Here is a 13359-nt window from a genome sequence, read left to right on the forward strand (position 1 = left end):
GAGATAACTGAGAAAACATCAGACAAAATAGGTATGGTATATATATATGTAACATGATTGTAGATAATTACAAACAAACAAAAAAAAAATGAAGACAAAAGAGAATGCTTTCTCTTTTGCTAATGTTCATGTTTACAGCAGCATTATCAATAACAGCCAAACTATGGAAAGAGCCCAAATGTCCATCAACTGATGAAGGGATAAAGAAGATGTGGTATGTATAGATACAATGAAATAATGTATAGCTATTAGATATGGTGACAAAGTAGAAGTAATGCAGCTAAGAAATGAGAGAAAAAGAGTGAGAAAGACAAAAGCTGTCGTCTGGGCAGCAAGGTCTCTTAACCTCAGCACTGTTGACAATTTGGGTCAGAAAATTCTTTGTTCTGAGGGCTTTGTAGGATGTTTAACAGCATTCCTAGTCTCTACCCACTAGACGCTAGTAGTATCCCTCAAGTTGTGACCACCAAAAATATAGCCATTGTCAAACATCCCCCAGGGGCAAAATCATTTCAGTTGTAAACCAATGCTATGTAGGTAACAGTTAAAGGGTACTAATTAAAAACTAATAAATCAATAGAACTACCCTGTGATCCAGCAATTACAGACTTAGGCATTTACCCAAAGGACACAAAAATACTGATTTGAAGTGGAGCATGAATCCTGTTGTTTACAGCAGCATTAACAATAATAGCCAAACTATGGAAAGAGCCTAAATGTCCATCAACTGGTGAACAGATAAAGAAGATGTGGTATATATAGATACAATGGAATATTACTCAGTAATCAAAAAGAAAGAAATCTAGTCCTTTGCAACAACATGGATGGAGCTAGAGTGTATTATGCTAACTGAAATAAATCAATCAAAGACAAATATCATATGATTCACTCATATGGAATTTAATAAACAAAACAAATGAATAAGCAAAAAGCAGAATCAGTCTTATAGATACAGAGAACAAACTGATGGCTGCCAGAGGAAAGTGGGGTAGAGAGTATGGAGTAAAATGGGCAAAGTGGAGAGGGAGATACAGGCTTCCAATTAGGGAATGAATAAGTCATGTGAACAAAAGATACAGTATAGAGAATATAGTCAATGATACTACAATAGCACTGAATGATGACAGGTCATAAATAAACTTGCGGTGAGCATAGCATAACATATAGAAATGGTAAATCACTACATTGTACACCTGAAACTAATGTAACATTGTTTGTCAACTATACTCAAATTAAAAAATAAAAATAAAAACCAAATAAATCAGGTAGCATAAGATTATGAGAAAATAGGGAAGTATGCTAGAAAAGATATAAGTACAACCACTAGAATAAAAATATATATCTTCCTAAATACTGAAAATAAAAATAAAAAAGACACAGAATACACACCTCATAGAGAGCAAATATATAACACAAATATATAACACAAATACTATAAATGTTATCTCAGAATTGAGACCAAATACCAGTCATACCAATAAATGTAAATGGACTAAACTCACCTATTGGAAAAAAAAATACTTTCTATTTGGCTTATAAGCAATACCCAGTTATATGCTGTATACAAAAGACACACTTAAGAAAAAATGATTCAGAATGACTAAAATTAAAAGGATGGATGAAGGTTCCAGGAAAATGAAAACAATAAGAAAGCTGTGATATCAGAACTCAAACCAAAGGACATTAAACATGACAAAGAAGATACCATTTACACTCTATAAGCCAAAATTCACAAGAAGGTATGTTATGAATTTCTATGCACCAAATAATATAGCAATCCTCTTTATTAAAAAAAAAAAAAGCTACAGAGATGAAAGGAGACAGAGACTGAAATACAGTAATAGGGGACTAATGCACTATTGTAAGGCAGATCAAGTACTCTCCTGTAAGCAGGGATACAGTAGACCTGACTATGTTGGAAAAATAGTCAATAAGTGTGATCTTTTATCTACACACCAAATTTTGCACCCTGTTAGAGACAATACAACTTCTCAAATACTCATGGAACATTATAAAAATTAATCATATCATAAAGGAAATATAAATAAATTTCACAAAGTAGAAATATTACAAGCAACATTCTCTGATCAAAACCCAATAAAATTAAAAATTACTAAAAAATTAAAAAGCAGAAAGAACCACCCACGTGGACTTTTAAAAAGAAACTTTTATTAAGTAAACCCTCATTGAAAGAGGAAATACCATCAGAAATTACCAAATATTTTTAAAATAATGGAAATGTAAATACTACACTGCAACATCTATGGCATACATTTACAAGAATGATCAAAGGAAAATTTATAGCACTAAGCATTTCTATCAATAAACATAAAAGAAAGAAAAGAAGTGAATTACATTCCCAACTCATAAAATGAGGGGGAAATAAACAACAAAGTAAGCCAAAAGAAATCACAAGCAATAAATAAGGAAGGTAAAAACAAAAATCAAGATGTAGAGGAAAGCACTAGAGCTAATTAATCTATCAAAACCCTGTCTTTTGGAGAAAAACTAACACAAGACAAATTGATGGTTATCTTGATCAAGAAAAACAAAGGAGGGGTCCCTGGGTGGTGCAGTCGGTTAAGTATTTGAGTCTTGGTTTGGGCTCGGGTTGTGATCTCAGGGTTCTGAAATCCAGCTTCATATTGGGATCTCACTCCTCTTCCTCTGTCCCTCCCACTTGTGTTCTCTCTCTCTCAAATCTTTCAATTATATTTCTTTTGAAAAGGAAAGTACCAATATACAAAATAAGAAATTATAAGGAGGAAATAAGCATTGTAACAGACCAATTTATTTATTTATTTATTTATTTGTTTGTTTGTTTTTACTCCTAGGATGTTAATTTGCAAACCTATATGGAAATTAATTTGAAAGCCTAGAAAAAATGGTTGATTTCTAGGAAAATACAGATAACCAAAACTGACCCTCTTGGAGATAGAAAGCTTAAAAATAACAGTTTCTACAGAAGAAGTAAAGAAAGTTATTGAAGAATTATCCCAGCAAATGCACAGGGCCAAGGTAATTTCACAGGGAACTTATACCTAAACTTCAAAGACCAAAAATTGATGTTCTCTATATTGTTCCTCCCTAATTCCATTAAGTAGAATGTTAGTAAATACATCTAAAAGCAGTATAAAAAAATGAAAGCTTCAGAGCAGTGCCATTTATGAACATCAATATGAAAATTCTAAGTGAAATGATAGCTACAGAATCCAAAATCACAGGAAGAAATGACCTGCTATGATCAAGTAGAATATATTCCAGAAACTCAAGGTGTAATCCACTCATTAGGATAATAGATGATATTAATAGATCTGAGAGAAATATGTACTTAGTTAACTATATAACTGCTGAAAAAAATCTCTGACAAAATTCAACACTTATTCCTGATGAGAAAAGATTCCAGAGGATAAAAATAATGTATTATTTTCTTACCTACCTAAAAAACTTATCTTAGCCCTAAAGCATCTTACTTAATGGGAAGACACTTGAGGCACTTCCATTAAGATCAGGGACAGGTAAGAATGCCAAATATCTCCATTACTAATCAGCTTTGTACTAGAGGTATTAGCCAATGCAAATAGACAAGAGGCATAAAAGTGGTTAAAGAACAATTAAAACTATCTCTATGACATGATAGTACACATAAAACCCCCTAGAAATTAAAAGTTAAAACTGATTCAAACAATAACAAGTTAAGTTAGAAAATTAACATACAGGAATCAATAGTCTTCATATATACAAATAATAACCAGTTAAAGCACATAAGGATAGAAAAAACTCCAGTAATAACATCAACAAAGAAAATTACTTGGGAATAAACATAACAAGAAGTGTGCAAAACCCATATAAGAAAAACTTTAAAACAATTCTGAAAGACACAAAAGTAAACAAAAACAAATGAAAAAGCATCTCCTGTTGTTGGATACTACAACTAAACACCATAAAGTTGTCAGTTCTCCCAAAGTGAGTTTATTAATTTGATGAAATATACCAATAAGCTTATTTATGGAGCTAGACAAGTTGACACAAAACTTCACATGGTTATTTTCAGTTTCATATCCAATACATAGAGCTTTAAAGTCATCACACCTGCATTTAAAACAAGGCTAAGTATGGGGACAGTAGTCTGGGTTGGGGGGTGGTCCTACAACTTTGAGGAATTTAATTTTAGACCTTCACCGGGTTCACACACACACACAGCCAAGAGAGTTGCTCTCATGGCTCTGTCAGGCAGAGAAAAATATAAAAATACACGAGCTTTCTCTATAACAAGGGCTTACTTTCCAGGGGAAATGACTTTGCCAGAGCCAAGTGGGATCTTTCTTGGTCGTCTTCTCTGCCAGAACCTGGTAGGGTTCCTTGAAGTAAAAGCATTCCTCCCACTCTCATATCCTCTGGCCTTCCTGTCTTAATTTTAAAAAACTAATAAATAAATAGGTGTCAGGGCTTATATTGGGAATGTTGTATCTGGGGAAAAAAAAGTGGCGGGGGAGCTGAGGAAGAGAGGAGGAAAACACATGGGAAGGCCACAGCCCCAAGAGAAAGGCCCATTAAAACACTGAGATTTAACTGGAATTTAAAATGGAATATTTAAATGGAATAATTAACTGGAATATTATAGTGTTCTGGTAAGATGTTCTGCTACACCTTATCGCCAAAGTGTTCTAGTATCATGAATGCATTAAAGTTAAAACGGCAGCAAAACATAGACTCTGAGAAGTATTTAGAAAAGCCCAATTCAAGCAGGGAGACAAAAACAAGGGATATAGAACAATTTGAAGCCTCTGCCAAGTGTAGCTACAGAAAACATTAAACAGAGCTCACCTCCTAGCCAGGTTAACATAAATTCGCACACCTAAAGGGTTACTTATTTCTTCCTTCTGTCTGATACAACAAGTTGTGCTTTCAAGTTATGACAAAAGCAAGAAAAAAAATCACTTTGGAGAGACAAAGCAAGCATAAGAACCAGACTCAGATATGACACAGATGTTCGAATTATTGGACAGGGAATTAAAAACACCTATGTTTAGGGGTACCTAGATGGCTCGGGCCATGATCTCAGCATCATGATCTCAGGGTCCTTCAGCTCAGGTCATGATCTCGGAGTCCTGGAATCCAACCTCACACGGGGATCCCTGCTTAGTGGGGAGTCTGCTTCTTCTCCCTCTGCCCTCCCCCCCACACTCGTGTGTGTGCACGTGTGGTGTGCACTCTTGCTCTGTCTCTCCCATGAAAAAAATCTCTAAAAAAATAATTAAAACACCCATGATTGATATGTTAAGGGCTCTAGGTAGATAATATGCAAGAACAGATGGGTAATTTAAGCAGAGAGAAGGAAACTTTAAGAATCCAAAGAAAAAAAAGAAATCAAAACCACTGTAAACAGAAATGAACGTTTTAGGGATGCCTGGGTGGCTCAGTGGGTTAAAGCCTCTTCCTTTGGTTCAGGTCATGATCCCAGGCTCCTGGGCTCCTGGGCTCCTGGGATGGAGCCACGCATCAGGCTCTCTGCTCAGCAGGGAGCCTGCTACCTCTTCTCTCTCTCTCTCTCTCTGCCTGCCTGTCTGCCTACTTGTGATCTCTGTCTGTCAAATAAATAAACAAAATCTTTAAAAAAAAAGAAAGAAAGAAAGAAAGAAAGAAATGAACGTTTTAGATGCTCTCATCAGTAGACTGACACAAATGAAGAAACGATTGGTGAACTTGATGATGAGTCAATAGAAACTTCCTAAATTGAAATGCAAAGGAATTTAAATTAAAAAAAATAACATCAAAAAACTGTGTAATGATTTGAAAAGGTATAAAATACATATAATACAGGATACAAGGAATGCTCAAACATAAAACACAGTAATAGGAGTGTGCCTACTGACATAGGAGCAAAATGAAAGAGCTCCCAATGATCAAAGTTGGAAAAATATGGGTAAGAAAATAAAGAAGTATCAGATTACAATCCAAAATATAAAATAAATCTCCAGAAGAATTCTAAATAATTTATGTAGATACATCATCCTCAAAGAGGGTCACCTTAACTCCCCATGCTAAGTGTGGTCTGTGCATAGTGACCTTCTTATAAAGAGTATGGGAAGAGTAACTTTACAGTGGAAAAACATGACAAAAGCTACTTCAGCCAAGTGTCTGCAGTTAATGCCAAGTAATAAGTCATGCTGATATAGTATGATGTGATAAGTCACTTTATCTCTGTGGTTTTCTTCCCAAAACCCATAACTTCCATCTAATCATCATGTTTGAAAAACATCAGACAATCTCCAATTGTAGATCTTCTACACTATACATAACTAAAGCTCCTCAAAATTGTCACGGTCATCAAATAAAGGAAAATCTAAAGTGCCAAAGCCAGTGGAAGCTAAGGAGACTTAACAACTAAATGTAATGTGGTATTACAGATTACATCCTAGAACAGGAAAAAGACATTACATAAAAACCAAGACTTATGAATAAACTATGGGCTTTAGTTCATAATAATGTATTAATGTTGATTCATTATGATAAATGTCATACTATTATAAGATGTTAATAACAGAGAAAATTGGGGGGTGCCTGGGTGGCTTACTCAGTTAAGCATATATCTTGGGGTTATCATGGTCCCAGGGTCATGGAATAATGCCCCCCTGTAGGACTTCCTGCTCAGCAGGGAGTGGGCTTCTTCTCCTGCCACTCCCCCTGGCTTATGCTTTCTCTCTTGCTCACTCTTTCTAAATAAATTGTTCTAAAAAAAAAAAAAAAAGGAAAGGAAAGGAAACTGCATGAAATATTTTGAGAATTCTTTGTACTATCTTCACAATTATTTTTTCTTTAATTTTTTAAAATTTTTTATTTAAATTCAATTTAATTAACATATACTGTGTTATTAGTTTCAGAGGTAGAATCTAGAGATTCATCAGTTGCATACAACACCCAAGGCTATTTACTCCAAGTGCCCTCCTTAATGTCCATTACCCAATTACCCCACCCCCGCAACCCACCACCTCTCCAGCAACCCTGAGCAACCCTTTCAGTTCAGCATCTGTTATGATTTGCCTCCCTCTCATTTTTCATCTTATTTTATTTTTTCCTTCCCTATCCCTATGTTCATGTGCTATGCTTCTTAAATTCCACATATGAGTGAAAACATATGGCATTTATCTTTTTCTGACAGGCTTATTTTTTCTATATATCTAAAACTATTCTAAAATTAAAAAACTGGGTTTTCTTAAAGTTCATATAGAAAGTGAAAGGTAAAAAAAAAAAGGAAGGAAAACACTAAAAAAAAAAAAAAAAAATCCTGGGGCGCCTGGGTGGCTCAGTGGGTTAAGCCGCTGTCTTCGGCTCAGGTCATGATCTCAGGGTCCTCAGATCGAGCCCCGCATCGGGCTCTCTGCTCTGCGGGGAGCCTGCTTCCTCCTCTCTCTCTCTGCCTGCCTCTCACTGAATTGTGATCTTTCTCTGTCAAATAAATAAATTAAATAAATGTTAAAAAAAAAAAAATCCTGGGCACCTCGGTGGCTCAGTGGGTTAAGCCGCTGCCTTCGGCTCAGGTCATGACCTCAGGATCCTGGGATGGAGTCCCGCATCGGGCTCTCTGCTCAGCAGAGAGACTGCTTCCCCCCCTCTCTCTCTGCCTGCCTGTCTACTGTGAACTATCTCTGCCAAATAAATAAATAAAATCTTAAAAAAAAAAAATCCTATGAAGGGTATTAGTCCTACCTGACATTAAAATATACTATAAAGCCTCTATAATTAAAACAATGTGCAAAAGTAGACTAACAGATCAATGAAATTGAAAAGAAAACCCAGAAATAGGCCCAAATACAAGTAGAAATTTAGTATATGATAATAAGTGTCATGTCAATTCACTGAGGCAAAGATTTAATAAATAGTGCTGGGGTGGGGTGCCTGGCTGGCTCAGTCAGTGGAGTGCGTGACTCTTGATCCAGGGTTGTGAGTTCAAACCCTGTACTGGTTGTAGAGATTATTTAAAAATAAAATCTTTAAAAATAAATAAATAGAGCTGGATCAACTGGGTAACCATTTGGGGAAAAAAACCTTAAAAGCAGGTTTCATACTATATATAAGGTAATATGAATTAGAAATATTTTTAATAGAATTATAAGGGAATAGAAGAAAGCATGAGTGAATTCCTCTTCAAATCCCATTGTTGAAAAAGGTTTATTAGGATGCCACTCAAAATCCAGTAGCAATTTTAAAAATTGATAAATAGGAGTATACTTTTTAAAATAAGCTTTTTTATGGCTAGAAACACTATTAACAACAACAAAAGACATTGACATCTGGAAAAAAAAATTGCAACTTTTTTGCAACAGAGATACCCCTAATATAAGAAGATAAACTTAAAAATTGAGGGAAGTACCCAGAATATATAAGAACTCTTATAGCTCAATAATAAGAACTGAAACCACCTAATTTTGAAAATCATTTGAACATTTTACCAAAGAGGATATACTGAGGGCAAATAAGCACCTGGCATGATGGCTGACTTCTCTAGTCATTAGGGAAATGCAAATGAAAACCACAATGAGATCCCACTACACATTGACTAGAATGGCTGAAATTCAGAAGACTACCAATTTCAGGAGTGCCTGGATGGCTCAGTCAGTGAAGCAACTGACTCCTGATTTCAGCTCAGGTCATCATATCAGGGTTGTGAAATCCAGCCCCACGTTGGGTTCCACACTCAGTGGGGAATCTGCTTGAGATTCTCTCCTCTGCCCCTCCCCCTACTCGTGTGTGTGTGTGTGTGTGTGTGTGTGCGTGCGCGTCTGTGTGTGGGTGTGTGCACACATGCATGCAGCCTACTACTAACAATTCCAACTCATGGCAAGAATATGGAACAAATGGAAATCTCAAACACTACTGGTGGGAATGCAAAATGATACAGATCATCTGGAAAATAGCTCACCAGTACCTATAAGGTTAAACATACTTACTACATGGTCCAGCAATCTCATCCCTAAGTATTTATTCAAGATAAATGAAAAAATATGGTCAAAGACTCATGTAAAAATGTTTATAACAAGTTACTCATAACAGTAAAAAATTAGAAACCGAAATGTCTATCAACTGTGGTACATCCATGCACTGGAATACTACTCACCAATGAAAGAATCAAACCACTAATCATGTAACATGTATGAATTTAAGAAGCAGTGGTTTTTTTTTAAAGATTTTATTTATTTATTTGAAACAGAGAGAGAGAGAGAACACAAGTAGGCAGAGAGGCAGGCAGAGAGAGGGAGAAGCAGGCTCCTTTCTGAGCAGAGAGCCTGATGTGGGCCTCGATTCTAGGACCCTGAGATCATGACCTGAGCCGAAGGCAGAGGCTTAACCCACTGAGCCACCCAGGCGCCCAAGAAGTAGTGTGTTAACTGAAGGAAGCCAGACACAAAAGGCTACATATTCTGTGATTCCAATTATATGACATTTTGAAAAAGACAACAGTATAGGGAGAGAAATCAGATCCATGGTAGTACCATGGAATAGAGTGGGAACTGTACAAAAAGGCATGAAGAAGCTGGAATAAAATGTGTGTTTAAAAAAATAAATATGGTAAGAGGAAAAGCTAAAATAACCATTGTAGGACTGGAATGGGATTGGGGTGATATATTTATATGTATCACCCCAGTGTGTACATATAATTCCTACGTTTATCTGCTGATAAGGTCCAGAGGCAATGACATCCCAGCACCAATGGGCATTTTCCACAATGAGGAAGTACTCAGAAAATTATGACATTTTTGAAAAAGTCAAAAAGACAGAACAGCCAATTTGAAGGGATTCCCAGTAGCCAAATCTACAACATTTTGAGTAAAAAAACAGTGACAATATTGGATTTAGACCAAAAATTTCAAAATTAATAGTAATAGTAATGGATTTGAACCCCCCCCAAATAAAATAATTATGCATGAGTCCATGCTGATATAAATAATTTAATTAATACACAAAACAAGGAGAAGGTAAAGCTGTTCCTTACAGTAGTATTCCACCTAATAAATGCTAAAGGAAAAAGGAAATAGACAATTACCATTTGGCAAGCACCACAATAATTGTTTCAGGCAAGAATCATCAATGGATGCTAAAATTCATGGGCAAAATTATGATGAAAACAGCTGATTTATATAGTCTCAAAATATCTGCACAAAAGACTGCCTAATTACAATGGGGGAGATTTTACATTTACAGCAGAGAAATCCTGACAGGCACCATGTTGACCAAAAAATCAGTGTTAGCACTACTAGACAATGGGACAAAATTGTATTAGTGCCTCCTGATACAATTCACCAAAAAAATTCACCACTTTTGTGGTGTTCTTGTCAAAAATGCATAATCTGAAATCAATAGTGAAGAAATATAAGACAAAACAAAATTTAAGAAGTTTTACAAAATAGCCTATTATCTCCAAAAGCATCTAGACAATGAAAGGCTAAGAATAATGAACTGTTTCAGATTAAAGGAGATGAAGGAGACATAGCAACTGAATATAACATGTGATCCTGTAGCAGAAAGAGGACATTAGTAGAACAATTGATAAAATTTGCTAAGGTTTTCAGATTAAGTAATAGTATTATGTCGATGTTAATATCCTGACTTTGAAAACCATACAGCAGTTGTTGCTGAGAGATAATTACCCCTGTTTTTTCAACAAAGGCACTGACTGCCTTCATTTTGAACTATCTTTTCAGGAATTTTTTTTGTTTGTTTTTCTCCTCACTATCATAGTTTTATTATAAAAGGTACAAATCAGGACCAGCCAAATGAAGAAACACACGAGTGTCCTGAACATAGAGCTTCCTTGCCTTCCCCCATGGGCATATAATTCTCCTGGCACATTGAAGTGTTCACCAACCAGGAAGGTGCACCAAGCTCCACTGTCCAGAAATTTTATTAGGGTTTTATTATGTGGGCATGATTGAACCACTGGCCACATGACAACACTCAATACCCTCCTTCCCCCCTAGAAGGGAGGGAATACCAATCCCAGGAGGTTGGGAGGTCAGGCTAATAGCAAGTAATTCAAGGCCCCAAGTCTCTAATTACATGGTTGATCTTTCTGGCCTGGCCTTGTCCTTAACATAAGCTATCTAGAAGCCCACCATGTTCATTGGCATAAACTATCAGGGCCCCCATGAATAGCACAGACACTGTCATCTCTTGGGAAATTCCAAGGGTTTAGAAGTTCCCTCCCAGGAAGATGCAACATGGGGGTTTGGGGGGTAGGGAAAGAATAAATGAAACAAGATGGGATCAGGAGGGAAACAAACCATAAGAGACTCTTAATGTCACAAAACAAACTGAGGGGGGCCAGGGAGAGGTGGGTAGGGAGAAGGTGGTGGAGTTATGGACATTGGGGAGGGTATGTGCTATGGTAAGTGCTGTGAAGTGTGCAAACCTGGCGATTCACAGACCTGTACCCCTGGGGCTAATAATACATTCATTATATGTTTATTTAAAAAAATTTTTTTAAAAAGGAAGTTCCCTCCCAGGAACCATGGATAAAGACCAGGCAAATTCTTTATTATATAACTGAGGGTCACACCTCTAATAAGTGTCAGAGCCAGGATTCAGTCCAGTTCTGCCAGATTCCAAAGTCCCTGCTCTATTCACTACCACATAACTGTTAAGGTCCTAAGGTTTACTTGAGGTCACACAGCTAGTTATCAACAAGAAAGCCTGGTCCCCATCCTGACTACCAATGCGTGCTCCTTTCCACAATTCAATTTTATTTTTTCATGTTGGGGCAGATTTGACTTCAGGAATGTTTATGTAATATTCTTGGAAGACAGAGATAGTATTTCCCTCTAGAGCAAAGGGCAGGATAATTACTGTCCATTATAAAAGATCTGGTTTCCTTAAATTCAGCATTCCCTTCCTATAATGCAACCCATTGCGTATGTGGGCATCAGTCTGCATAGCACTCTTCACATGGCCCTGTGGGAAATGGAACACAGGAAACCTTTGCAAATGTTGATGCTCCAGCTATTAATATTACTGTAAGCAATACACTCTCCCTAATTTCTGACCCAGGAATCTCATGCCTTTTACCAGTACAAAACTGTAGGAGGTTAAAAGAACTTCAGGTAGCCTCTAGGAGCTGAGAGAGCCCCAGGCTTATAACCAGCAAGAAAATGATGACCTCAGGTCTAAAAACCAAGAAACTGAATTCTGTCAGCAAGTTCCAAGTTAGCTGAGAAGAGAACACTGAGTTCCAGAAAGGAACGGCTCAGCTGACACACTGATTTCAGCCTTATAAGACTAAGCATGGGACCTACCTAAGCCATGTCTGGATTCCTGACCCACAGAAACTGTGAGATGATAAATGTGACTTTTCATATACCACTAAATTTGTGGTAATTTGTTATGCAACTATAGAAAATTAATATGCCATAAAACTAAGCTCTACTCTGGTATCAATATCCTGAAGAACCCATTAGTGTGCACATTTTAGAAGGAACGCTCTCCTTCTGCCCTTCAGCAGTTAAAGAGCGTCAGTCCCCTACAATGTGTGAGAAGCAAAATTAAGTCTTTCAAAATAGTCCATGAGCAATTGGGTTATATGCTCTCTGTAAGTAATTCTTGGTAATTTTACCTTCTCATGCACTACTCCACAGGGAAAGAACAAGGACTTTCTTCTTTTTGTTTGTTTGTATGAGCATGTATCACGTATAAACAATACTTCTTAGCAGCTGGAATGAAAATTACATTAGAAAAAGAAAAAAAATAGGGGCCAATTCTACTGCGATGCTGTTTTGATAGCCCACTCTGGCTAAATGAAGCCTCAGATGGCTCCCACTTTCATGGGAGGGTGGCATTTTTTCATGGGAATAAAGAAGCTACTCTGAAAAATAAGATGGGGGAAGAAGCAGCAGAATTATGAGTTTCTTGAGCACAGATGAGGGCAAGAAATGGAACAGAAAAGAAGAGACACCTGGAAAAGAATTTTCCTGGAAAAATTCTCAGTTTTTGATCTGAGACCCCTTTTTGTGCCTTCACAAATTATGAATAAAACAGCAAACATTTTGCTAGGTTTGGCTTGACTGGATTTCTTGCGAAGGCACCAAGGTAAGCTGCTGGCAAAAAAAAAGAGCCAGTATATGCAGATGGAACGGGGTCAGTCAACATCTGCTTTTGCTTCAAGATTTCAGGCGGAAAAGATGTGATGCAAGGCTGCCGAAGTTAGTTTGGGATTTTTACCAGGCATAATTCCGAAGACGATGATAATCTTTTAAAACCATAGTCTTTTATCCTCTTTTCTATTAGTTTTATTTTAAGAGAGAAACAAAAATAGATAAGTTTTTCCTCACTCTAAAGGAACCCTATATAGCTTGCTAATGTTTGTTA

Source organism: Mustela putorius, unplaced genomic scaffold, assembly GCF_011764305.1.
Source record: "Mustela putorius furo isolate JIRA1106 unplaced genomic scaffold, ASM1176430v1.1 tig00003834_pilon_pilon_pilon, whole genome shotgun sequence".
Classification (NCBI taxonomy): Eukaryota; Metazoa; Chordata; class Mammalia; order Carnivora; family Mustelidae; genus Mustela; species Mustela putorius.